Genomic DNA, 27480 nt, shown 5'->3' on the forward strand with positions numbered 1-27480 from the left:
AAGCCTATTTTTTCTCACCAGTAATTTAGTTTGTGTTTATTACATCTCATGTTCTCCCTCTCTATATGGTGTCGTCATTAGAAGCTGTGACTTGATGCGAACTAACCAAACACCTCCTTCTCATACTTCTGAGTGACTGACAGCTCTTCTCTGAGCAAACACTCCAAAGTCCCGAAATTAGTAATTGATCGCATGGTGGTGTCAATGATATGATTTGACACGAGGTACAGATGAGCGAATTTAAATCCGCATTCCATTTGCTTGTCGTCCCGGAGATTGCGGCTCATGGTTGCTTAAAGGACAAGTTGGGTATTTTACACTTAAAGCCCTGTTTTCAGATTGTTTATGATGAAATAGAACGGTTTTGACTAAAATTTGATGCTGGCCCGAGAATTTTCGGGTGTTTCTTGTATCATCTCCCACCTCTACAATGGCTGCATAGGTGCACAGGAACAATCCTTCCTTAAATGCATTAAACTTTCATTTACAAAGACGTAAAACTCACCGAGTGGTCAGGGGTGTTCACTGGTATGCTCACACAAAAATCGCTGCAAAAGATGCTTTCCAACAGGTTTTATCGTAGTTTTTGCCAACTCCATTGACTTGTATTAGATGTGCTGTGAGGTACGGTATTACTCCGCCCCCGGGAACTTTGTTTCTATTCTTGCAATTGGCAAAGGTGGATTATCGCCACCAACTGGGCTGGAGTGTCTATTATTCAAGCTCTCAATGGAAGAATGAACGGGTGTGAGGCGTTTGGAAAAATAGGTCCACAAGTTTACAACGAACGGTAAACCACCTGTTGGAAAGCATCTTTTGCAGCGATTTTTGTGTGAGCATATCGGTGAACACCCCTGACCACTCAGTGAGTTTCAAGTCTTTGTAAACAAAAGTTTAATGCATTTCAGGAAGGATTGTTCCAGTGCACTTATACAGATATTGTAGAGGTGGGGAAAGAAAACTGGACACTTTTTATATTGGCAGAACGTTTTTGGGAACTTTCAGGGAACGTTCTTTGAACATTTTCTGTTAGCTGAGAGTCAAACAATATCTTGTCCATTATGAACACAAACACTTAAAGGCACACCATGAAACTTTTTGGCCACTAGGGGGTGCTAGACATGTATTTTTCACGCCTAGCGCCCCTAGAGGCCACAAGCACCGCAGCACTGTCGCAAAGGAAAGGGACTGGCCAACCTTAAAACTAAACTAAAAACTAAACATTTAAAACGCTAAACGATCAACATTTTGAGACAACAGGGAGAAACGCAGTCATGTTACAACTTTCTGATGAGGAACTCGTCGTGGCAGAAGCCATTTCTCAATCTGAAGGTTGCAGCCTCCGAATGTCGTATTTCTAAGCTGCATACGTCATCAAGACTCTCTTATTTCACAATATTAACAATTATAAAGTTGACTATTGTACTTATCGTAAATTGTTGCAGTATGCTTATTACTTGCGAATGTAATGCTCAGTTTACCTTAATAAACCAGGCTTGATGACGTATTCAGCCTTCAGGCTGCAGCCTTCAAATTGAGAAACGACCAGAAATATTTCCTTGCCTTTTTTTGTTGCATCGTCTCTCTCTCCCTCGCCACCAGGATTTTCCGCAATGGCGCTCGTTTTTTCTCTCTTTTGTGTGAAAATTGTCGCTCCAAATCCAAGTAAACCGATGTGATCCAAGCAGACCTAAAGTCTGCCGCTTTGTAATACGTCACGCGAGTGACAGCGGAACGCAGCAAATGAGGAAGAGAGAAGAGAGAAACGCTCGGATCTGATTGGTGAATGAGTAGGGTTTGGTTTTACACTGTGAGCAAGTTTGACTGCTGTAGCATCCTGGATTGTAATGTAAATACCATAGACACAGTAAAAGAAAGGTAAATACGTGAACACAGCATCTGAATACAGCGAACTATAAGCAAGATAATCGCCGTCATTTATAAAGAAGATCGCATTTATGTATAAATCAAGATCGTGAGTTTATATAAAAAAATTGCCTTAAAGGGGAATCGAACCCGGGTCGCCTGTGTTATAGGTCCGTGACACTAAAACTGTGCCACGGAGTCACATGCTATAAGTTGCTCTCTACACTCCTTAAGTAGCCTCCAGCAAAATTCACGTTAAAAACAAATTGTGTGGAGGAAGTGACGTATGCCGTAAAGCAGTCGAATTTTGTAGTTTTTTTTGGTGCTCTGGTTACTACCAGAAACCCTAAGTTTTAAAATACGAGTAAAAGTGATACAGACCCCGTCAGGCTATGGTAGACATGTCATTCAACCTATTTAAAGTCGATGTACTACCACAAGGGTCTTGAAAATTTATTATGAAGGTTGAAAAATTACATGGTGTCACTTTAAGGAAATAAGATCATGTATTCAGTGTGAGTCATGAACTCAATACAGATTTATGAAGAAATGTTCATGTGGTTTAGGACATCTAACACTAATAGTCAGCTGTGTGATGGATTTATTTGACATTTAAACACACAGTGTCTCAGTTACTGAGGGATTGAAAGAGGAACATTACATGAAGAGATGGAGGTTAGAGATTTGTGTTTGTAGTTTTGTATAATTCACATAAAGTCTCTGTTCTCTACAGGTTGTGGAGGTGTGATATCACAGATGAAGGTTGTGTTGCTCTGACTTCAGCTCTGAGATCAAACCCATCACACCTGAGAGATCTGAATCTGTCTCGTAATTATAATCTAAGAGATTCAGGAGTGAAGCTGATCTCTGATGTACTGAAGAATCCTGACTGTAAACTAAAGATACTGAGGTAAGATTGTGATCTGATGTTCAGACAGAAATCACATATAGATTATAGTGAGACTATATAGAGATCATAACATCTGTTGGATTGGATTTATAGACACTAGTCAACATTGAAAGTGGATCATAAAAGGGTCTTCTTTTATCTTAGGGTGTTTTCAGACCTGTAGATCGATTGATTTGTTTTGAAACCGGGGGTTAAATGGCTACAATGTTGGTTCAGTTTGCATACACAAGGCAATATTTCCAAATGAAGCATACTTTGTTAATATAAGTCATGTGTGTGTAAACTTTCCTTTAATTGCTCAGATTGCATCTGTTTATTTTCTGTGATTCTGCTTAAATTGTCTGTCAGGATTAGAGCCCAAAGCCGTTTGTTTTGAGAATAATGGCTGGCTGATGAAGTTATTGGCTGGCTAGCCGCCTCAGCCAAAACCTAAATGACTGCTGCAGCCGCCAAACTTTTCATAGCTGCAAATGGCTGAAGCTGCCACTACATGTCTACGATGTATATGTTATACTGATTAACTAGATCTCAATCTTTCCAGGTAATGAGAAAATGAGACTGAGAAAAACTGTAATATAAACACACACTGTTATCAGTATTATTTTTTCACTTCAATGTACACTGAATCATGCGTCGTGAATTAGCAATGTGGAAAGGATGGTTTGTTACTGCAGTTATATCACGTTCAGTGCTATAAATCTCTCCGTTCCAGAATATTTGGTTCATAACATCAATCTTTGATTCCGGTTTGTGCAACCGTGCCCTGAAGATTTAACAAAAGTCTGGGTAGGTCTAAGTTAAAAAAAAAGTAAGTAGGAATTAGGAAAGTATGTGAGAAGTGAGATCAAAATGACCTTTCTTGCTTCTTTCTGCCATTTAGATCAGTGTGAGAAAAAATGCATCGCTTCTTCTATAGCAATTTTAATTGGTCTTCATCCCTGTGAGTCTCTGGCCGTTTCTCAATCCGAAGACTGCAGTCTCCGGAGGTCGCATTTTTACGCTGCATACGTCATCAAGACTGTCTTATTTCAAAATATTAACAATTATAAAGTTTATTCTTATTCTTAGTTAAATGATGTTTTATTAACAAAGTTCGGGAGGAACACGTTCAAATAATCAACCTAATCACCTCAACTATGACCAGCTGTTGACAATCAGCAATCAGCTATCCACCTGATCGGCATCAACAGAAACCTATATAGACTGGAAACCAACTCACCCTCATTCCTTGATAGTTTCAGGATGAATTGAACATTGCTTAAAACTTAAGACAAACATCAACCAACGCCAACATCTTCTCTAAGAAGTTCCATAATCTTCACATCTCTCTTCAACCAACTCTTCCATCTACAAAATCCACACCCCGCCGCAAAGCCACAAACTAAACATGGAAAGATCACAAAGCTACATCTCTACTCACCAAAAGGTTTTCCATCTTTGCAAGAGCGGTTTCGTCAGACCGCACCAGCAGGCCTTCAGCCTGTCCAGGTTGTGATCAAGATTCTGCCGCCAAGCCTCAATAATTTTTTCGCTCCGAAGATCGCCGCAAAGCAGCCTGCCATGCACTGCACGATGCAACACATCCCAGCGATACAGGTTTCCCATCCAGCTCAAGCATGTTTCCGCCAGCGGCGTTATAGCCCTGCTTTCACAAACCTTTCCATCTAATTTCTAACCCTTTCCCCTGTCTGTGGCTTGCGGCTCAACCATCAGGCTCAAGCACGAGGCTGCCTCCACTAGCAGCGCATGCCCAGACGCCCCTACCTTTTCCCCCTTGTTTTCTTATAATTATAAATCAAACCGGTATGACATACATACACAGCACACATTAATTCGTAATTTACATCATGTTGCCAGTTGCGCAAGAAATAACTTCAAAGCCACATGCACACTGGCAGTGGAAGCAGCTCCTTTTATCCAACAGCTACATTAATTCAATTCCATACTGGGAAACGCGATCGTTTTACATAAGGAACACAACCCAAGCCCATATTGATTCCTGCCCCGCATCTGCAGGTGAAACATTGATGTTGTTCCGCTGGCTCGTGTGCGTACCCTGCTCAGGGGTTGCTTTTCCCGAGCAACGGCATAACGCGCTGCTAAACCACCATACCGTGCATAGTTGGAGAGGCCAGCTGGCTTGTCATGCCTTTTTCCCGAAAACATAGCAACTTTGTCGCACATCCGTCGCTGAACTATGTTGGCTCAACAATAAAGTAAATGATGTCAAGACAAATTAATCTGTTCAGATCGATTTAATTTCCTCTTATTGCTGTAAACTACATACATCACATCATAGCTTTTGTTGTCACGTTTTAGTTATCTGTTGTTTAAATCCAAGATTCGTCTTTCATTCGCAAGTTTCCTTCTACGTCACTCATTCCAGGGATTCCCCAGGGTCTTAAAGCTCGTAGTTCTGCGCAGTTTTCCAAAAACAGCGCTTCAATTCTGTTTACATCCTAAAAGACATGAAACAGACTTTGTCTATATTTAGAATACGGTTATAGAAATCACTGCATGCTGCTTTCTTATTTGTTTAAAAGCATGATCTACCCAAGTCTACATGTTATACTAACTAGGAACTATACTTCTAACCACAGCCGTCCAACTGATATTTGGACATTTAATGCGGCTGATAAATAACGTCACTGAGCCTGACTAAACTTAAGAGTACTTTATTTGAGATCTTTTCAAATAAAAGATCATGTCATTTAATTCAACATGGATGAAAGTGCAATTTTAAATAAATTATTTATTGATAAATAATGTTCTATTAAAGAAGCGGATTTTGTTTGTACCCTATTGCCATCAATCATAGTTCTTAGAAATAACATTGAAATCGGCCAAAGCATGTATCAGCATGTCACAATTAAAGTAAAACTGAAATTCTGAATTAGCCAAGGAAATTGGAACCAGTGCATCTTCACTTGAAACCCCAACCTCAAATGCCTCTTTAGATACCATCCTCCAAGCTGTATCCCCCAGAATCCTACAAACCTTCCCAACTCCTTGAAAGAGCTTCAAGACCTTCTACTCTTCTTACAACCTGTTTTTCCTGATTTTGTCCCTACTCACCATCTCATTCATATCCTACCTCAATCACCACAAGAACCTCAAAGCCAGCTCCATTAAAGGATACCTAAGTGGAATCCAAAATTTTCCACAAACTTCTTTTTCAGCTCACCCTCTCCAGTAATAGCCAGCACCCAGACATCCACGCTCGTTAGGAATCCAAAGAACCCACCCGTCCTGATGCAAGACAGCCAGTAACCTTAGAAATACTCACCATATGCATCTCCACCCTTTGTCGAGATTTCCACTCCACCAACACTACCCTCATACTCTACACAATGTTCATTCTGGCCATCACTTGCAACTTCAATCCAAATAATCACCCAACAGTTTCAGATCTATCACTTCTGGACAACGATACCATTTCTTATTCCATCAAACAAAGCAAAACGGACCAAATGAGAAAAGGCCATTCCATTTACATCTTCAATTTCCAAACACCAATTCAACCATACCAGACTCTCCTAGCATATCTACATTCCAGAGACTCCCAGGCTAGATCCACATCAAACCCACTCTTCACAGATGACTCAAATCGCCCGGTTACACGCTTCCGGTTCCAAAACACCTTAAATCTGTCCTACTCCTATCTGGCTTCCCAGCAGACCTCTTCTCCAAAACCTACATTCGATCGAATCGCTCCAACATCAGAGAAGCTCAGCGAACTTTCATCAGCGGATCCCACCAGCTCCAAGACCACATAAACTATCAGACTTTATCCACTGCCGCAGCAGTGATGTTTCCTCTGCTCCCGCAGGAGCCCCCCCTTTTCCCTGCACTCTACTAACCTCCACTGCTATGGAAGTGGTTTCCCTCTGCTCCCGCAGGAGCCCTCCCTTCCACAATTTCTCCACCGCCACAGCAGTGATGTTTTCCTCTGCTCTAACATCAAACCGCCCCCACATCAGAGAAACCCAACAAACCTTTATCAGCGGATCCCACCAGCTCCAAGACTGTATAAACTATTAGACTTTATCCACTGCCGCAGCAGTGACATTTCTCTGCTCCCGCAGGTGCGCCTCCTTTTTTCCATGAACTCTACTAACCCCCACTGCTATGGAAGTGGTTTCCCTCTGCTCCCGCAGGAGCCCTCCCTTCCACAATTTCTCCACCACTACAGCAGTGATGTTTCCTCTACTCTCACATCAAACCGCTCCCACATCAGAGAAACCCAACGAACCCTCATCAGCGGATCCCACCAGCTCCGGGACAACACAAACTATAAGACTCTCTTCACTGCCACAGCATTGATTTTTCCCTCTGCTCCCGCAGGAGCCAGATTTTTACTAAAATCCACTGCCGCAGTAGTGGTGTTTTTACCATCTCCCGCAGGAGATCTGTTCTCCATTGCTGCAGCGGTGTCATTTTCTCTGCTCCCGCAGGAGCCCTGCTTTTACTAATCCCCACTGCAATAGCAGTGATGTTTCCCCTGCTTCCACAGAAGCCCTACTCTCCACTGCCGCAGCAGTGACATTTCCTCTGCTCCCGCAGGAGCCCTGTTTTCCACCGCCGCAGCGGTGTTGTTTCCTCTGCTCCCGCAGGAGCCCTGCTTTCACTAACCTCCACTGCTATCGCAGTGATGTTTCCCTCTGCTCCCGCAGGAGCCCGTTTCCACTGCCGCAGCAGTGATGTTTCCCCTGCCTCCTGCAGATGCCTGTCTCTCCACCGCCGCAGCAATGTTGTTTCCTCTGCTCCGCAGGAGCACCGCTTTCACTAACCTCCACTGCCACAGCAGTGATGTTTCCTCTGCTCCCGCAGGAGCCCTGCTTTCCACAATTTTCCTACACTGTCGCAACAGTGATGTTTCCCCTGCCCTCGCAGGAACCCTTTTTTCACAGCGGTGCCTTTCCTCTGCTCCCGCAGGAGCCCTGCCTTCCACTAATCTCTACTACCATCGCAGTACTGTCTCCTCTGCTCCCGCAGGAGCCCTACATTTCACAAATTCTCCACTGCCACAGCAGTGATGTTTCCTCTGCTCCCGCAGGAGCCCTAATTTTCACAATTTCTCAACTGCCGCAGCAGTGATGTCTGTACTGCTCCCGCAGGAGCCCAACCTTTCACAATCTCCACTGCCACAGCAGTGTCACTTTCCCCGCTCCCGCAGGAGCCCTGCTTTTCACAATCTCTGCTCCCGCAGGAGCCCTGTTTTTCCCAACCGCAGCAGCGGTACTATTCCCTCTGCTCTTGCAGGAGCCATGCCTTCTCACAATCTCCACTGCCACAGCAGTGTCACTTTCCTTGCTCCCGCAGGAGCCCTGCTTTTCACAATCTCTGCTCCCGCAGGAGCCCTGTTTTTCCAACCGCCGCAGCGGTACTATTCCCTCTGCTCCCGCAGGAGCTATGCCTTCTCACATTCTCCACTGTCACAGCAGTGTCACTTTCCCTGCTCCCGCAGGAGTCCTGCTTTTCACAATCTCTGCTCCCGCAAGAGCCCTATTTCTCCACCACCACAACGGTGCTGTCTCCTCTGCTCCGGCAGGAGCCCTGCTCTTACAATTTCCCCACTGCCGCAGCAGTGATGTCTCCCCTGCTCCCGCAGGAGCCCTGTTTCTCCACCGCCGCAGCGGTGCTGTTTTCTCTGCTCCCGCAGAAGTCCTGCTTTTCACAATTTCCAACTGTCATAGCAGTGATGTTTTCTACTATCCCGCAGGAGCCCTGTTACCTCCCACTTTACATTCAGCAATTTTTTGGGGGGACACACACAGTTCCCGGCTGCTGTTCGATGCTAGTTTGCGATCTTTTGGGGGATTGTTCTGGGTTCGGGCCTAAGGCTGAGCCTGGAACCCTCTCCCCACCAGGAAGCGCTCCGGGCTCAGTCCATTAACAAGCTCGGAGCCCTCTCCTCGGACAGCACGCCAAATACGCATATTAATAACTCTGTTCTGAATTATTTGTAAGTGTGAACTCGTGAATTGTAAATTGTTGTAATATGCGTATGGCTTGTGAATGTAATGCTCAGTTAACTTCTAAATGGTGGAAATGGCGCGCCTGGCGGCGGCTTCGGGGTCTACTCAGGATGGACAGAGAGCAGCTTTACGGGATTATTGTGTGGCTTTTTTGTAAGTGTGGTTATATTACTTCATTTGTTTAAGTAGGAATCAAAACTTGGGTGGGACAACATTCTTACCATGAATCTATGTGGAGAAGAGTAATTAAAATCTGTTATTAATAGGAACAGGTGCACTTTCGTGTTAAATGGTGTTGACGTGTAGATTCATCTACAAAAAGCTATCAGGTATGTTCATGGTTAATTAAGCAATTCATGAGTACCAAAGACGTCACTTCTGCCATGCCTACCACCATATTTGTGTCCGTCTTGGCAGCGAACACATATCTAATGCACTAAATGGTCACATTTATTAGTTTAATTGAGGGCTTACCAGAAACAAAATACTGATTTTACAATCTGGAGTTAGATGTCGGCTGCCAGTCAGTCCCTACAGTTGTTCGCGATTGCAGAAGAGCGCAAAATCAACAAAATGTTGCATTTTTGTGATTCTGCATTATTTGTCATATTCTGTATTAAATATTTCCAGAAATTAAAAATGTCTCATAAAAATAAATAAAATACTATATCTGTCATTATAAATAGAGTAGACAACTTTGTGAATATTTTTGGCTTTAATTTACTAACCTGAATAAACAATCCCTCTCATAGCACGCTGTATCCTGTTACCATAACAGCCCTGCACCCCACAGTTAACAGTGAATCACATCTTCTGAGTACACATAAAACCATTATCTCTACTAGATTTATGAAGTTTAATGGTCAGATATAATGCATTATTTTCATTATGATACACACATGAAAGTCCTTGTGAAACCTGCTTGGCGCACCTGCTGTCTTATATGCAAGGATCTGGTGAAGCAATATCAAAATGTATTACAATGTATTGTTTTGTATTCCTTAAAATACGCAGTGGTGTATTAAGACCTTGTGGTGCCCCCGACCCACCTCACAAATGATCATGCAAGAATCCACTTAATCATTTAAAAGATTTTGTAAGAATGAGCAATTATTACATTTCACAAGGAAACTATCAATATAAACATGTCACTTTTGTAAAATTGAACACAAAAAACAACTCTTTATTCTGACATATAACAACATCTGTAGTTAATGTGCAACTACTCAGTGGTGTAATGCTACATTGCTTGTACTGAACAACACAAACAAAACAATTGCAGTAATATTATGCACAAATTCTCAAATAATTTACAATTGCACTTTTCTGGATTTTGACCAAGCAAACTGGCATATGATGTCTTTAAAATCTATGTCCATAACCAGTTCAGATTCAATGACAAGCAGGGAAAGTGCAGAAAGACGTTTCTGTGTCATTGTTGTCCTAAGTTCATTTTTCACTCGCTTTAGAGTAGATAAAGACCTCTCTCCTTCACAGTTAGATACTGACAAAGTTAAATACAGTATAAGTGCAACAAAAACATTAGGAAATGTTGTCTTTAGTCCATTCTGATCAACAATTTGCAGCAGCTCTGCAGGTGAGGTCTTGTCTTTGATAAAATAAAGAGACTTTGACTTTGACTTTGAAAATGTCTGAATCAGTTCATCAGCCAAAGTTTTATCCACTGGATAAATGATGACAGTTTATCAGCCCTTATGCGCAATTCACTTTCTGTACAGTCCTTACAAAAGAGAACACCAAAAAGATCATAGACCTCTTTGTAAGCATCAATACGTTTGGCCAGGCATGATTTTAGTCTTTCCAAAATGACATAATATGCCTCGACCTTAAATCTCTGACTTACATCAGTAAATAAATACTCATCCACAAACCGCTTTCTCTTTCGTTTGCAGCAAACATCATATTGATAAGTCTGAGTAACACTGAGAGCACGAGCAGATTCATCTACCTCAACAAACTGCTCTCGTAGTGCCAACATAAAAGTGTAATGACTGCAATAGTTCAACAGCAGTGGATAAGTCCATGTCGCCTTTTTGCAGATGAACGCTTGTTGTCTTAAATCTGCTTAGCACCCGGTTCCACAGTGTAGTCATTATCGTCGTTTCCAGATTATTTATCTTACCAGCGAGTGCGGCAGCATCACGTCTTGTGTCTGCTGTTTCATTACAATCTGCAGCAATTTTTGCAAGCGTTTTTCTAATTGCATTGTAGTTGACAATTTGACCAACCCCAAGTCTTGCACCATTTTTAGTACACACTCAGCAAGTCTTGGACCTGTGTGACTATGGATGGGCTCCAATCAAAGGAATCTTTTTAACTACTCTTCCATCAGCATTAACAAATTTAAAAATAAATGTCAACTGATCAACATGGGAGAGGTCTGGTGTTGAATCTACAATTATGGGAAAATATTTGGCCTCGATATTTGTTTTGCTCTGTTTATTAAAGCAAGCATGTTACATTGCTGATTTGCACTCTTTTCATAGTCAGATATCCTCTCAAGATGTTTCCAGTCACAGAAGCCTGTAATAAATGTATGATTTTGTGAGGAGAAAAGTTTGCATGAATAGCAATAAACCAATCCAGTTGACGGGGAGTACAGTAGCCATTCCTTAGGAACAATGCCGTTGTTTTGGAGACGAGACTGTAATAATTAATTTGTAAGAGAACGTGTTCTTCCCCCATTCCACAATCTCATACAGATGTTGGATATTTGGCAGCTGATTCTGATAGACTGCAGCTCCATGTTGTATACTCTTCCCTCACTTTTTCTGTGATGAACCTCCACAAAACCAGATCACCAGGAAAAGCAAACCTTTGATTGTCCGTTTCATCATCCACCTCAGTCTGGGTGTAGGAGTTTAAGTCTAGCTGTTGGTTGATTGTTTCTGGATGCTTCGGCTCATCAGGTGCACTTCTGTTTATTTGATCAGTGGTCTCCCCGTCAGTAATTGATTGCTCAACAGAGCATAAATTTGCATCATTGTTAGTGCTGCTAACAGACTGCTCGGCACCAGCGTGAAAAAAAATGCATATTTGTGGGATTTTGTGTAAAGTGGCTTAATGTACTTTTTTTTGGCTATGCCACTTAGCTGCTGCCGATCATTTTCCAAAAAGCTGTTGTGCACGTCACGCTTACTTAGTAGATGAACAACTTACGTCTTAAAGAGCAAGTACTTTTGTAATTTTATAAAATAATTTTTTATTGCTGGTTTTAGTTGGTGCCCTAAGACTTTGGTGCTCCTTGGCACTCGCCCAGTTTGCCCATATGGTTAATCTGCTCCTGAAAATAAGTTGCTGGGACACAAAAGAAAGTTTGGTGTCCATAACATCTCAGTGGGAACAAACATGCACATGCAGAACTGTGATCTTTCAGGCTTTGACGGTCACATACGCTCATAATTAAGTCAAAATATCCATTGGCGTATATAAATGTATATAAAAAGGTTATGTGTAAAGTGAAAAGTTTAGGGGAAAAGTATTTTAAGGCGTATGAATCCATTACTATAGGCTTGTAATCAGGTCCTGAAATTAACACCCGACCACGCGCCAAATGCGGGTGGATTTTGCAATTGGCGGGTAACACTGTCAATCTACCAGCCACATTGGCGGGTAGCCAATGCGAATCAGTGATGCGCGGGTCAATGTATAAACAACCCACTCCTGACGTTTTTAACTAACCCGCCCGCAATTGTTTAAAATAGTTTTTAAACCCGACCGACCGGCCCGAGCGGCCCGAATATCATTAAAATATTTTTGGATGACTCGTAACCGGGACCCGCTCATTTCTTATCAACCCGTGCATATCTGATGCAAATTGAGTGATTCATTGAGAGGATGCGACTGCTGTTTCGCAACGTTCATGCGATTGGAAAGAAGATGAGGCACTTCTCTGACTACGTTTGGATGTGCGAGTAAGTATTAAACTGTTGGTGAGATGGGATGAGAATGCAATGCTGACATAGGCTACAGTATAATCGCAGTTGCAAAGATGTTTAGTGCTGCTGTGACGGATCAGAACTCTTAACTTTACAAAGAGTTGCGCTACTGTGTCTTATACTGTTAGTACATTAACATACATTTTGCGAATAGAGTAATGACAAACAACGTACGTGGGGCGTTTATGTGCACAGTTTGTGACCCCTCTGTCTCTGTGTGCGTGCGCGGGTTTAAGGGCACTTGATAGGGCACATCGGAGAGAAGCGTTCCTAAAAGCAAGCGTACATAAAATCTTTCTGCTCTTGACAGGGCACATATAAACAAAATGATCTCAACCGTATCTTTTTCTAATAAAACATTTCTTTATGTCTTAAGTGTATGTAGAGAGAGTCGAAAACCAGTCTTTGCTTGTCTTAAAGAGACAGTAACCTCAATTTACCTACTTAAGTCTGTGTCATGTTAATTAAACAACCTAAGACAAAGAGAAATTACTTTTGTAGCTCTTAAAAATAATTATATTTAATTCATACAATAAAGACAGCGTTATCATTCACTATTAAAAAAAAACAAAAAAAACTGGCTGGTAAAAAGTCACTGTGGCAGGTGGACTTCTAAATCCACCTGCCACAGTGACTGGTGGTCAAAAAAGTTAACTTCAGGCCCTGCTTGTAAGTATAAGTGACAGCTGTAACTTATATGTTACTATTCATTAATATTAGGCAAGCATTTATGTTATCTTAGTGGTCACTTCTGATTGAAGGCAATCCTTTATTCCGCTGATTTAACTCCTTTGGAATTGAATACAACTGTAGTTCGGGGTTCCTCTAACGACTGTTGTTACCGCCAACCAGGAGATTATTGGGGCCTCAGCCAAGGACTGTGCCACACACACAATCCCCTTAAGATGAGCCCTCTTAGCTCCGCCCCGTCTTTACTTTGCGTTTTAGCACCTTCTTTAATCCACGGTCTCACATTGGCGTGAACTTCAGAAGAGAACAAGGTGTGTGTATTTGATGCTAATTTCTATGATATCTGCATATGTGCACTTCCTTACTATAAATGCAGTTTACACAATGTGACGCTGGAGCAATACAATGCAGTTTTCTTTTCACTGTAAAGTCTTCGCTCTGTTCACCTCAGTTTAAAAAAACACAAGGTGATTTACGTTCCCTGTTTTATGTTATGATTCTAACGTGAAGTCAGCCCTTATAAGCTGTTTTAATTAACGTAGCCCGTATAAGCTAATTAACATAAACTAGAAATGTGATCGGTTACACACTCCAATGTTTTGTAACACAATATGCCAAGGAAGGATTTTTAGGCAGTTGAGAATAGAGTTGATTGTGATAAAACAGAAATGCAACGAAGGCTAAACTAGTCCAGTTATTAAAGCTTCTCACCTTGCAACAGCTTTAAGAAAACAATCTGTCGTAATCTGTTATAGTTGTTGTAGTTTGTTAGAGAGATGGAGACGTTTATCTACAGTTGTCCTTCATTTCATTTTAGAGTCCTGCTGATTAATAAACAGTCTGAAGAATCATTTACGTTAAGAGTATAGCTGTTTTCTCAAGTTCACGTTAATGATCTGTTGTTATTTTTGCTTTAATGTAGCTGCTGGTGTGTGAAACTTGTTCTTCACCTTATAAATAATGCTAATAATTATAATACAAGCTTTGGTCAAGCATTTTTGACCCAGTCTTATTTGAGGCAGAATGTAAATGTATAGAAAAGATGCATTGTTGTTGTTCACCATTTTTAAATGTTACAATGTTATTGGTGTGTGTAACAGCTCAAGTATACAGTATTAATTTCACTATGGATTCAATTGCTGACATGAAATTACTCAGTCAACATTAAATTTATCAAGTTCATATTTTCACAAAATGTTCTTTACATTATGTAGGATGATTTTATGTACAACCCCAAAACAGAAAAAGTTGGGACACAGTAGAAATTGTGAGTAAAAAAGCAATGGAATAATTTACAAATCTCATAAACTTATATTTTATTCACAGTAGAATATAGATAACATATCAAATGTTGAAAGTAAGATATTTTGAAATTTCATGCCAAATATTGGCACATTTTGGATCTCATGAGAGCTACACATTCCAAAAAAAGTTGGGACAGGTAGCAATAAGAGGCCAGAAAATTTGAATGTACATATAAGGAACAGTTGAAAGACCAATTTGCAACTTATTAGGTCAATTGGCAACATGATTGGGTATAAAAGAGCCTCTCAGAGTGGCAGTGTCTGTCAGAAGTCAAGATGGGCAGAGAATCACCAATTCCCCCAATGCTGCAGCGAAAAATAGTTTTCTGAGTTTCTCAGAGAAAAAATGCAATGAGATTGAAGTTATCATCATCTACAGTGCATAATATCATTCAAAGATTCAGAGAATCTGGAACAATCTCTGTGCGTAAGGGTCAAGGCTGGAAAACCATACTGGATGCCCGTGATCTTCGGGCCCTTACACGGCACTGCATCACATACAGGAATGCTAGTGTAATGGAAATCATAACATGGGCTCAGGCAGGGCTGGACTGGGACAAAAATTCGGCCCTGGCATTTTGGCCCAAACCGGCCCACACTACATATATTTACAAATACCACCCATCTTTGCACGCCTTTAAGCAATAGCAACTCCAATTCCATAAAACAACAAACACTTCTAGAACGTGTTATTTATTAATGCAGTAAAACTGTATAATCCACATGAATCCTTAAACAAGCTTCATCCTTCAAACATTTGTAAACATTTTTGTTAGGTCCTAAAAACACTATTCACTACACACCGTAGCCTATAATAAATAATGAACACAACAAAAATATTCCTATCTGATTAACTGTCATATTATATGTTGATTACAGTTTTTCTGAATTGCTAAAACACTAAACCCCAATCTCTGAACCAAATTCATAGCGGCCTAAACACATTCGTCATGCACTCTTTTGGCTAAACTCTAAACAAACTTCTGAGTAAAACACACATTTTACACTGCAATGAACTTGTTTTATAAATGGTAAACACAGGCAGGCTGCTAAAGATGAACACAACTACAACTCAGTTGTCATCAAGCAAACACAACAACTCAAAATTGTACACGCTTTTTTCTAATGGTATTCTTTACCAATTGTGTGGATTGTAAACAGTCTGAGAGGCAGATGAAGAGTACCCTATGATGAAGAACAGGACACCAGAGATGTCAATTGGCAAAATTTGCCATTGAATTGCTGACTTTTAACAAAATACAAGTGCTGCTTACAGTAATATTAAAAACTGATTATTACTTGCAGTACTTACAGGAAAGTATTCACTACTACATTCACTGAACTAAACTTGTGTGATTACAGTAATAGAGCTTTTTAACATTATCTGTCAATTGTGTTGTTATATACAATAAACATATATTTTGTCTGTAAGCAGATGTCCTGGATTGTTTGATTTTGCTTGAAGAGAAATGACACGTTTTGAAACAGACAATCAACGAAAAATCTACGAATCAGATACACTCTCGTAGTCACAAAACAGTCTCACCCCATGTCGTCAATATTTGACGACACTTGACCATTCGTCAATATGTGACGCGGAGGGTATACCTTTCGCGTCGTTTTTTGACGAACTGGGGACTTCAATACTATTACGTCCGTTGCATTCTCTTCTCCTATTTTCTTACCATTTTCGCGTCGGTTTAGGGTTAGATTACGCAAAATTAAACAGTGTACGCGAAATTAAACAGTGTACGCGAAATTAAACAGTTGTCACCTGGCGTTGGGGTTAGAAACAGTTGTCACCTGGCGTTGGGGTTAGAGTTAGGTTTGGGTAGGGATGTCATTATGTAAATCTAACCCTAAACCGACGCGAAAATGGTAAGAAAATAGGAGAAGAGAATGCAACGGACGTAATAGTATTGAAGTCCCCAGTTCGTCAAAAAATGACACGAAAGGTATACCCTCCGCGTCACATATTGACGAATGGTCAAGTGTCGTCAAATATTGACTGGGTTGTAGTCACAGAGCAAAGAGTGCAATTATTTTGTTGCAGCTTTATCACCATAATTGTGTGTTTTTGACTTGGTTTTATCAAGGGGTATCTATCTAAACTTGTGTTTTGAAAGCAGTTCTGCTTACCGCAACTCACTTCTCCCTCGTCTCTCTCTCCCTCTCCTCACTGACATTTTGCGTGCTGGTGCTGCCAGTGCCACGCGCCACCATCATCATCATCATCATCACCAGCGACGCGAGTTGAAGAAAACAGTTGTGTTATTTTCCAGCGTCTGCCTGAAGAGTCTGTTTCTTTTTGACGCGCAGTTTTTCTGCACCTCCCTTGAGTTTTTTCTCCATCTCTCTCTCTCTATTTTGACACGTGAACTGACCGACGTTGCACGCTCGCTTGCACAGAGACCAAAGCGGTGATTGGGCCAGCTTTATGTCATTAAAAAAAATAACCAATTGGCTGCTGCTTAAATGTGAGTGGGCCAGTCTATTTAGGGTAAAAAAAGGACGATGACTGGGCTGGTCCGTCATTGGGCCAGCTTAATGTCGTTTAAAAAAAATAACCAATGGGCTGCTGCTTAAATGTCAGTGGGCCGGTCTGTCTAGGAAAAAAAATAGTATGAGATGGATCGGCCCAAAAAGTACGTCGGCCCACCGGGAAACTGCCCGGTCTGCCAGATGGCCAGTCCGCCCCTGGGCTCAGGAATACTTCCAGAAAACATTGTCAGTGAACACAATCCACCGTGTCATTCGCTGTTGCCAGCTAAAACTCTGTAGGTCAAAAAAGAAGCCATATCTAAATATGATCCAGAAGCACAGGCGTTTTCCCTGGGCAACACTCATTTAAAATGGACTTTGGTAAAGTGGAAAACTGTTCTGTGGTCCAACGAATCAAAATTTGAAGTTCTTTTTAGAAAACTGGGACGCCATTTCATCCGGACTAAAGAGGACAATGACAACCCAAGTTGTTATTAGCGCTCATTTCAGAAACTTGCATCTCTGATGGTATGGGGTTGCATGAGTGTGTGTGGCATGGGCAGCTTACACATCTGGAAAGGCACCATCAATGCTGAAAGGTTTATCCAAGTTCTAGATACATATGATCCCATTCAGACGTCGTCTCTTTCAGGGAAGACCTTGCATTTTCCAACATGACAATGCCAGACCACATACTGCATCAATTACAACATCAAGACTGCGTAAAAGAAGGATCTGAGTACTGAAATGGCCAGCCTGCAGTCCAGATCTTTCACCCATAGAAAAGATTTGGTGCATCATAAAGAGGAAGATGCGACAAAGAAGACCTAAGACAGTTGAGCAACTAGAAGTCTGTATTAGACAAGAATAGGACAACATTCCTATTCCTAAACATTGGTCCTCCTCCAGCTGTTCCTTATATGCACATTTAACTTTTCTGCCCTCTTATTGCTACCTGTCCCAACTTTTTTTGGAATGTGTAGCACTCATGAAATCCAAAATGAGCCAATATTTGGCATGACATTTCAAAATATCTTACTTTCAACATTTGATATGTTATCTATATTCTACTGTGAATAAAATATAAGTTTATGAGATTTGTAAATTATTCCATTCCTTTTTTACTCACAATTTCTACTATGTCCCAACTTTTTCTGTTTTGGGGTTGTAGAAAACAGTAAATCACAAAGAAATACTTCAGCTGGGTTTTCACAGGCATGGTCACAATTATCTTTAATCTATGTTTAATAGTGCAGAATGCAGCGGCAAGGCTTTTAACGGGGGTGAGAAAGAGAGACCAAATTAGTCCTGTACTTCAATCTCTACATTGGCTTCCGGTCAAATTTAGGATTGATTTTAAAATTCTCTTGTTTGTTTACAAGGCATTGTCAGGGCTTGCCCCCCGGTATATTAGTGACCTTATAGTTCCCTACTCTCCTTTTAGAACTCTCAGGTCTTCTGATCAACTACTTTTAAAGGTACCTCGTTGTAATTTTAAAACAAAAGGAGATCGTGCTTTTTCCGTGGTAGGTCCAAAACTCTGGAATAGTCTCCCATTCCATGTGAGGTCAGCTCCATCAGTTACAACTTTTAAGTCTTATTTAAAAACTCATTTATTTTCTTTAGCTTTTGAATGAAGTATGTTTGTTGTGTTCTATGATTTTAATGTTATTATTTTGTAAAGCACTTTGGGACAACGTCTGTTGTTTAAAAAATGTGCTATATAAATAAAGTTGCTTGCTTGCTTGCTTGCTAATAATGTTGCATTTTCTCTGATTATTTGATTAATGTACTGTATTTTTCAATTACATTTACATTGCGCAATAAATTACCTCTTGGGAGTGTTTTATTGATCTTCATCTGGTGGCTGCTGCGACCATAGACTAAAGCAGTCCGCCCCTGCCGTGTTCACATATGCCTAAACAAACTGAACCAAGGAGAAAAAGCACCATGTTCTGAAACATAGTCTCATGTCTGAAAACACCCTAAGATGTCCTCAGACAAGTATTGTTCAAAACAAAGACAACATTTATAAAAAGTTTTGGTCCACTTTAAATGTTGAATGGTTTATTTTAATTTAATCTCATTAATGTATTTGATAACTGAAGCTGATTTTATTCAACATTCATCACAACACTTTAACTCTTACTGAAAGTCACAAACATAAAACATTAAAATTGAGTTATGATGAGAAAAAAAATCATTCAGAAATAAAAACATAAGTGAACATTTTGTGATGTCTGATGAGAGAAATCTGATTTAATTACTGTATAAAAAATAAATCACACAGTTAATATAAACATAAACTGATTAAGTTAATTTACTTGTAAATCTCACTGATGTGTTTCAGTAAAACACAAACACACATAAATAAAACTAAAATGAAAATGTCCATAAACACTAAATGATGACAAGAACAAATTCAACTCACTGTAGATTTGATCTGTGTGTGAACAAACTGTGTGTCTCTGTTCTCTACAGGTTGATGAAGTGTAATATCACAGATGAAGGTTGTGTTGCTCTGACTTCAGCTCTGAGATCAAACCCATCACACCTGACACATCTGAATCTGTCTGGTAATAAACTAAGAGATTCAGGAGTGAAGCTGATCTCTGATGTACTGAAAAATCCTGACTGTAAACTGGAGAGACTGTGGTAAGATCATCTCTCTGATAGTCACACATGTACTGAGGTTTAGTTAAACATAAACTGTATGAAATAAAACACACTAAACTGTAAAGTTTCTGGGCCGGTTCCCCGATAACGTTCACTCTTAGCGCGCTAAGAAGACTCAAAAAGATATATCTTAACAAAGTTGTTTGTGTTCCTAAGTGTGTTCCCCGAAGTGTCTCTTAGGAAGCTTCTTAACACGCTGCCTCTAAGTTCGGCGTAACAATATTGCTGTCCCAAGTTAAGGTGCTGAATTATTTGCGATCGATCTCTCAGGGATCGATTTTCCACTTCACGCGAAGGTGCATTACAATGTTAAGAAAGACAACACGTTATATACAAATGGAACATTACTCAAACTATTCCAGTAAAATTTATTTTAACATGGTTTAAGTTATCTGTAAAATAGACTAATAATTAAGTTATCAAATTGTCAGTAATATAGACGAAGCGGGTATCCCTCTCTAATCATCCACTCTCCTTATCCCGTTGTGCCACTTGTGCCGTTTCTTGACATGAGTTTAACGACTTTTAAAAATGATGATATACACTTTTATACTAATGGTAAGGTACTTAACAATCAGAATTGATTGGCAAGCAGCTGCAGTTACTTCTGTTTAATGCGGTATTGCTTGCCATTAATGTTTTCAATAAAAAGCAACCTAGTTAGATAGAGAATATGGTCTGAGAAGATCCAGCAGCTCCATAATGAGTTGTGTGTGGAAGTCTGTTCCCTGTGTTTCCCTTTAGTGTAGTGTTTTTATAGCGTTTTTATCACATTATACGTTTATTCTTTATATACATTGAAAGTTTTAATGGCTACTGAGATGTATATGTGTGCATTTATGTAATGTATCTTGACTGTTTTTGATTGTAAGTCAATTATTTTTACAGTATGAATCATATTATATGTATAATATATATTTATTATGTATGGAAACATAACAGTTTTAAAACAAACAGTAGAGAAAAAAGAGCTATATGTTAAAAGGCATAAAACTGTTAAATATGAAATATTTAAAAAATTGTATAATAGAATACATGATATTATTGCTTTTTATTATAACCAATTGAAATCTTTAATCTTTCTAAATAAATTATAAATGTAACGTGATGAAAACGCTATAAACATAGAGGGAACAGACTTCAATGAGGAACAAACACCGGCGCCGTCTTTGATTCATTAGTTCTGATACCAAATAAAGTCAACTACATAAATAGTCCTGTATCCATTGCAAACATATTTTATTATAAGTCTTAAAATGTCCATAACATAAAATCATTGTCAACATACCATAGATTGACTTGTACTGCGCTGCGCTGATTTCTAAAGACTGCGGCGATAGCGTTTTGCCCTCAAACAACGCTAAGAGAGAGCTTACGAATGGTCCAGACCAACCTTACGAAAGTGTGACTTACAGAAGATATACTTAGCGTACGAACGTTTTGGGAATCGTGCCATAGAGTTAAGAGAGAGGTTAAGAAATAGGTTAAGAACTACTTAGCGATAAGAACGTTTTGGGGAACTGGGCCCTGATTAGTAAGCAGATACATCAGCAGTCTCATGAATAATTATGATGTTGTGTTGTTAGATTTCCCCTACACACCTGACTGACTTAAGTTACATAACCGTGTAGACAACACACACAAGTAGAAGAAGAACTTTATTGTCCCCGTGGGGCAATTGGGTTTGCGGCGCAGTCTCAAGGCACTACATGACAACATATAACAAAAAACAATACGATACATTACAAAAACACTAAAATACATACATACAAATAAAATACCATCGGGTCTAACCCTGCCAGCTGGACAGATAGCTTATTTTAATTGATTTAACTCCTTAATGGCTTGTGGTACAAAAGAAAATTTTGATCTGTTCTTGGTCATAAGAGGTGGACAGAAACGACGCCTAGATGGTAATAAATTAAAATGGGATGCTAATGGGTGTGTGTGATCGCATACAATGTTTTTGGCTTTTTTCAACATTCTGTCCTTGTAGATGAGTTCGATGCTTGGTAATGTTATCCCAAGTAGCTTGCTAGCAGTAGTGACTGTTTTTCTAATTATGTTTTTCTGTGCTTGTGTCGCATTTCCGAACCAGCAAATGATACAGCACGTTAAAACACTTTCAATAAAAGCAGTATAAAACATCTGAAGCATTTTGTTATTGACATTAAAAACAACCAATTTCTTTAGGAAATACATTCTTTGCTGTGTCTTAGTGTGCAAAAGATCAGTCCAAGAGTCCCATTTAAGTTTGTTGTCCAATACAATGCCAAGATATTTATAGTTTGTAACAACCTGAATGATCTCCCCATTGATAAAAGTATCGATTGTTTGCGGTGACTTTCTAAAATCTATGGACATTTCTTTGGTCTTAGTGGTATTTAAAATTAAGTGTGACTTATTGCACCATTCTAAGAAATAATCTAAAACTGGCCCATGATCTACCTCCCCATCCTGTAGCAGACTCACAAGAGCTGTGTCATCCGCATATTTAATAAGATGCCTGTTTTGAAAAGTGCTAATGCATGAATTTGTATATAAAATAAATAATAAAGGAGATTAGACACATCCTTGTGGAGAGCCTATATATGTTATCTTCACATCCGACAGAAACGAACCCACTCTAACACGCTGGACTCTACTGGTAAGGAAATCCATGATCCAATAAATAATACCTGTGTTAAGAGAGAATTCACTGGCTAAAATTTCTGCTAGTATTTTGGGTTGCATGGTGTTAAAAGCAGATGAAAAGTCCACAAAATAAAATCTTAGCATGGGTCTTTGGTTTCTCAAAATGAGTATGCAAAAGGTGCATTAATGTCAGAATTGCATCGTCCACCCCCCTGGAGGACTGATAAGCAAATTGCAAGGGGTCCATAAGATGGTGAGTTTGTGATATAATGTACCGCTTAACCAGGCGTTCCAGGCACTTCATAACTAAAGATGTCAATGCAATTGGTCTGAAATCATTTAACTCTGTGGGTCTTGGCAGTTTTTGCACAGGTACAATGGTAGATGTTTTCCACAGAATGGGGACTTTACAAAGATTAAGAGAATAATTAAAAATGTCAGTGAACACAGGTGCCAACTGTTCTGCACAGTGCTTCAGGATATTACCACAGATTTTGTCAGGGCCAGGGCTTTATCGTGGATTACAACGTCTAAAAAAGTGAAAGACATCCAATTGTCTGATATTTAATACAGATGTAGAAACAGAGGATGGAGGGGGCAGCACCGCTTCCGCACCACGGACACCCTCAAAACGACAGAAGAAGTCGTTAAGCTGGTTTGCCCTTTCCAGTCCCTCACCTCCATGCATAATCAGGGAAGGATTTCCTCTGCCCTTCTGGGGGACATTGGTCATGGTCTTAATTCCCTGCCATGCCTCACGAGAATTGCCTGACACCAGGGTTGCCTCAATCTTCTGTCTGTACCTGTACTTATCCAGCTTTATTTGTCTTTTAATCTGTCTTTGAATGTCCCTTTTAACTATATCATCATGCTGATTCCTGTATGCATTTTTCTTTCCAATTATAAGATGCTTTAATTTATTGGAGATCCAGGGCTTGTCATTTGGATATACTTTAATGGTTTTTATGGTAATGACTGAGTCTACACAGAAATTGATGTATTCAGATATTGTTTCCACTTGTTCATTTATATCAGGGCATTTAAAGATGTCCCAATTTGTACAATCAAAACAGCCCTGCAGGGCCATAATACTATCATTGTTCTATACTTTAACTGAGTGTTCTTGGGGCTTCTCCCTTTGCAGGAGTCTCTGATATGTAGGCCGGAGATAAACCACATTGTGGTCAGATGCCCCTAGTGGTGGAAGCAACGATGACGAATAGGCATCTTTGACAGTTCCATAGCATAAGTCTAAAAACTTATTTTTCCGGGAGGGACAGTTAACATACTGATAATATGTGTGTAAGCACTTTTTCACAGGACAGTTATTAAAATCTCCTAAAATAAACTTAGGGGCATCCGGAGACAGTAGATCAAGCTTGTGGGAGAGATTAAAAGTACTGTCAAGTGATCTGTCGATATTTGCCTTTGGATGAATATATACGACAGTAAAAAATATCTGAGGGAACTCTCTGGGCAGATAAAAGGGACGAAGAGAGACACACAGCAGTTCAATATCAGGAGTACACAAACTCTCTCTCACCACCACTGTGCGACACCACTCGTCCCGGATGAGTAGGCAGACCCCGCCCCCACGGGTCTTCTTCGTGATTGTAGTGTCCCGGTCAGTCCTGAATACAGAGAAACCGAGGGGTCCCACCTCGCTGGACGTGACGCCGCCGTCCAACCATGTCTCCGTGATAGCCATGACACAAGCACTACGATACTAGGTAGCCGATATTTGCAGTCAGCTCGTCCGTTTTCGATTTTAGGGACTGGGCGTTGATGAGCAGCGTAACGGGCAGAGAGAGTTTGTTTTTTAATTTCCTTAATCTTCTCCTAGTGCCCGCTTTTGATCCTCGTTTGCGCTTTGTCCGTATAGTCCATTTCTTTGGGTTAGTCCTCAGATAATTCGGTATGGAGTTTACTACGGCTGCATGATCCGTAGGTAAACAATCACGTATCAGTAGGAGGAAATCTCTACTATATTGTATTTCACCCGCCACGGCGGTAACATGGTCGTGGTCTAATCCATGGGCGATACGTTTTAAAATCACTATAAGCAGTCCAATCTTACACCAATAAGCCAAGTCCATGATTGCCTTTAGTGCAGTGTAGAATTAGACCATACAGGAAATGTAACACTCACGATAACGAACAAATAAACAACAATTAAATGCCAAACACGAGAGACAGGCAGCAGGGCAGCTACAGTGCAGCGCCCGCAGAACATTTATCCTCACTGGGTGTCCACAGAAGGCAAACACAGAAGAGTCACACAACATTTTGTCCGTAATATGAAAAATGAAAATAAATGAAAAACTATGAAAAAAAATTGATTCTTTGATGCATCATGATGTGGACGATTCTGAATCAATTCACAAATGTCAAGAATTGATTCTTAAAAGTTATTTTACAAAATAATAACGTGACGTTATCAGAACCAGAAGGCGTAACTCAACTGCGGGAGGGGTGCTGCACACGGACAGCTTGAGAGCGCGACCGCATGAGCACCCACAGCGGAGCTTACACAAGCAGTAGAGAAAGAAAAAACAAATACATCTTGCCCTATTTGACTAATTCTAAACTGCAAGAAAACAAAATACATGTTGGGATGATCTTCATCTGCCTTTTCTCTGTTGAGTGAACGTCAGGAAGAAACAGCCCCTTTCATTTACAAACTCATCTGATGTGCTAATAGCGTTTCCAAAAACCTGCCGCTAAATGTGTAGATATAGATAAGAACATGAATATACTTCTGTAAAAATATGCACATCATTTGTTATTCAGACAGAGGCGCTGGGTGCACTGCATTAAATAAATACAGTAATACTGCCAAAATCACTGTGTAGTATGATGATGATTAGACGATATGTCAGTTACAGTTACATATTGATATGCCTCATGAACTCAATACAGATTTATGAAGAAATGTTCATGTGGTTTAGGACATCTAACACTAATAGTCAGCTGTGTGATGGATTTATTCATTTAAACACACAGTGTCTCAGTTACTGAGGGATTGAAAGAGGAACATTACATGAAGAGATGGAGGTTAGAGATTTGTGGACAAACTTTGTAGTTTTGCATCATTCACATAAAGTCTCTGTTCTCTACAGGTTGTGTAAGTGTGATATCACAGATGAAGGTTGTGTTGCTCTGACTTCAGCTCTGAGATCAAACCCATCACACCTGAGAGATCTGTATCTGTCTCTTAATAATCTCACAGATTCAGGAGTGAAGCTGATCTCTGATCTAAAAGATGATCCACATTATAAACTACAGACAGTACGGTGAGAAGAGCTCATTTAAATAAATGTTTAAAGTAAACTCATGCAGTGTAATTTAAATCCTAGAATATAAATATTAGAAATAAATGTAAATTGATCTGCTGCTGTTATAGGCTGTGTATCCTTAAAGCCCAACAAACAGAAAATATGAAGTGTACATGAACAACACTTGATGCTTTGTCAGATCAACACAATAAGAATTCAATCCAATGTCTGAGTCTGTTTACTAACTGTGATGTTGACTTTGTTCACTCCAGGATTTAATACTGTGATCTTACTCTTCTTACACTTTATATATGATGTTTGTTAATGGGGTTTGTTTGATAGGCCGACACCTCTATAGTTATGCACACTTGACTAGATGTTCATCTTAAACTCTTTTTATAACAACTTGGTTTTTATTTCATGTTTTAAGCATTATTTATCAAATCATCAGAATACAGACAGAAATAACAACACAAACACAATATATACACAACAGATAAACACAAAGTACAGATGATAAATGATAGAGATGAAGATTAGAAAAAAGAAGAGAAAGTTAACTCTTAAAATCTGATGGACACTTCACACAACTCTCTGTCGAGCTTTGACATTGATGCTGTTTCTCTTTATTTACACGACTGTCAACCTCCAGGACTTTTAAAATAAAGCATCACCTTCATTTTCTTACTGTTTGTGTGTGAACTCATAAAACTGTCAGTGTGTCATTATATTATACTACATACATATCAATACATTCATCTCTTACATTGACATCAAATATTCAGAGGAAATAGATGAAATGTGTTTTTGTATTGTTGTAGCTCATGTGTATGTGATAAACAGATTGTTGACATGTTTATTATGTTGAAGATTTCATTTCTATCACTGACTGACAGCACTAATAGTTTGTTTTTCTATCTCTTCATCTGACACTGATGATGATCTCATATCTAATTTACTTTCTGTTTTACTTTTAGGACTTCGGATGTATGGGGGAATTCATCATCTGATAGTGAATAAGAAGTCACTTTGTCAGTGACGCATGTATCATTTCGTATTTTGCACTGGCGCACAGCGGGTTTTTCCCTCCACAGACGCACGTCAGCAAATTAGGGATGGAACTTGCTCTCCTGGGCGGTTCAGCACAAAAAAGGAGGCGTGCTCCGGTGCAAACCATCTCTTATGCTATTTTGCAGTTTCAAAAAACAATTGCGCTACTAACCAAAAAAAAAAACTAGTCTAAAGTCAGTGGCGCGTTGCGCGTGGTTCATTAGGCTATTTCAAGGGCGCATGCTTGACCATAATGTATAGCGTGCACAACGCGCATTGCTTATCTAATCTACACAGATGCAACAGTTATTTTTGCAAATCATAAATTGTTACAATAAAAAATATTAACACATGAGATAAGGGAAATCATTGTGGTGAGCATTGTGGTGATAGTTTTTATTTATATTATGTGGCAGCGTTAAACAATTATCATGCAAATAACGATTAAAATATTTTCATAAGTTTGTTGTGTGGCTGTATTACGTTTATTTTATCTAAATTATAATTCAAATGTTTTCATAAGAAACCTTAATGTATGTGAACTTGATTTGTAAGTGTACTTTGGGGATGGACCTTGCTTGCGTTTCTTGTGTCCGATTTCAAAGCCCCAAACCCTTTCAGCGGTGAGGGTGGACGCAGCGATGTCCTCCTGTATGC

The 27480-nt window shown here is 39.8% G+C and overlaps 1 pseudogene; it reads left to right on the forward strand.

Moving 5' to 3' along the window:
- The first annotated feature begins 5497 nt into the window (after positions 1–5497).
- On the forward strand, positions 5498–7969 carry LOC141363162 (uncharacterized; annotated as a pseudogene).
- Positions 7970–27480: the final 19511 nt, after the last annotated feature.

Source organism: Misgurnus anguillicaudatus, unplaced genomic scaffold (genome assembly GCF_027580225.2).
Source record: "Misgurnus anguillicaudatus unplaced genomic scaffold, ASM2758022v2 HiC_scaffold_33, whole genome shotgun sequence".
In the NCBI taxonomy this organism is placed as follows: Eukaryota; Metazoa; Chordata; class Actinopteri; order Cypriniformes; family Cobitidae; genus Misgurnus; species Misgurnus anguillicaudatus.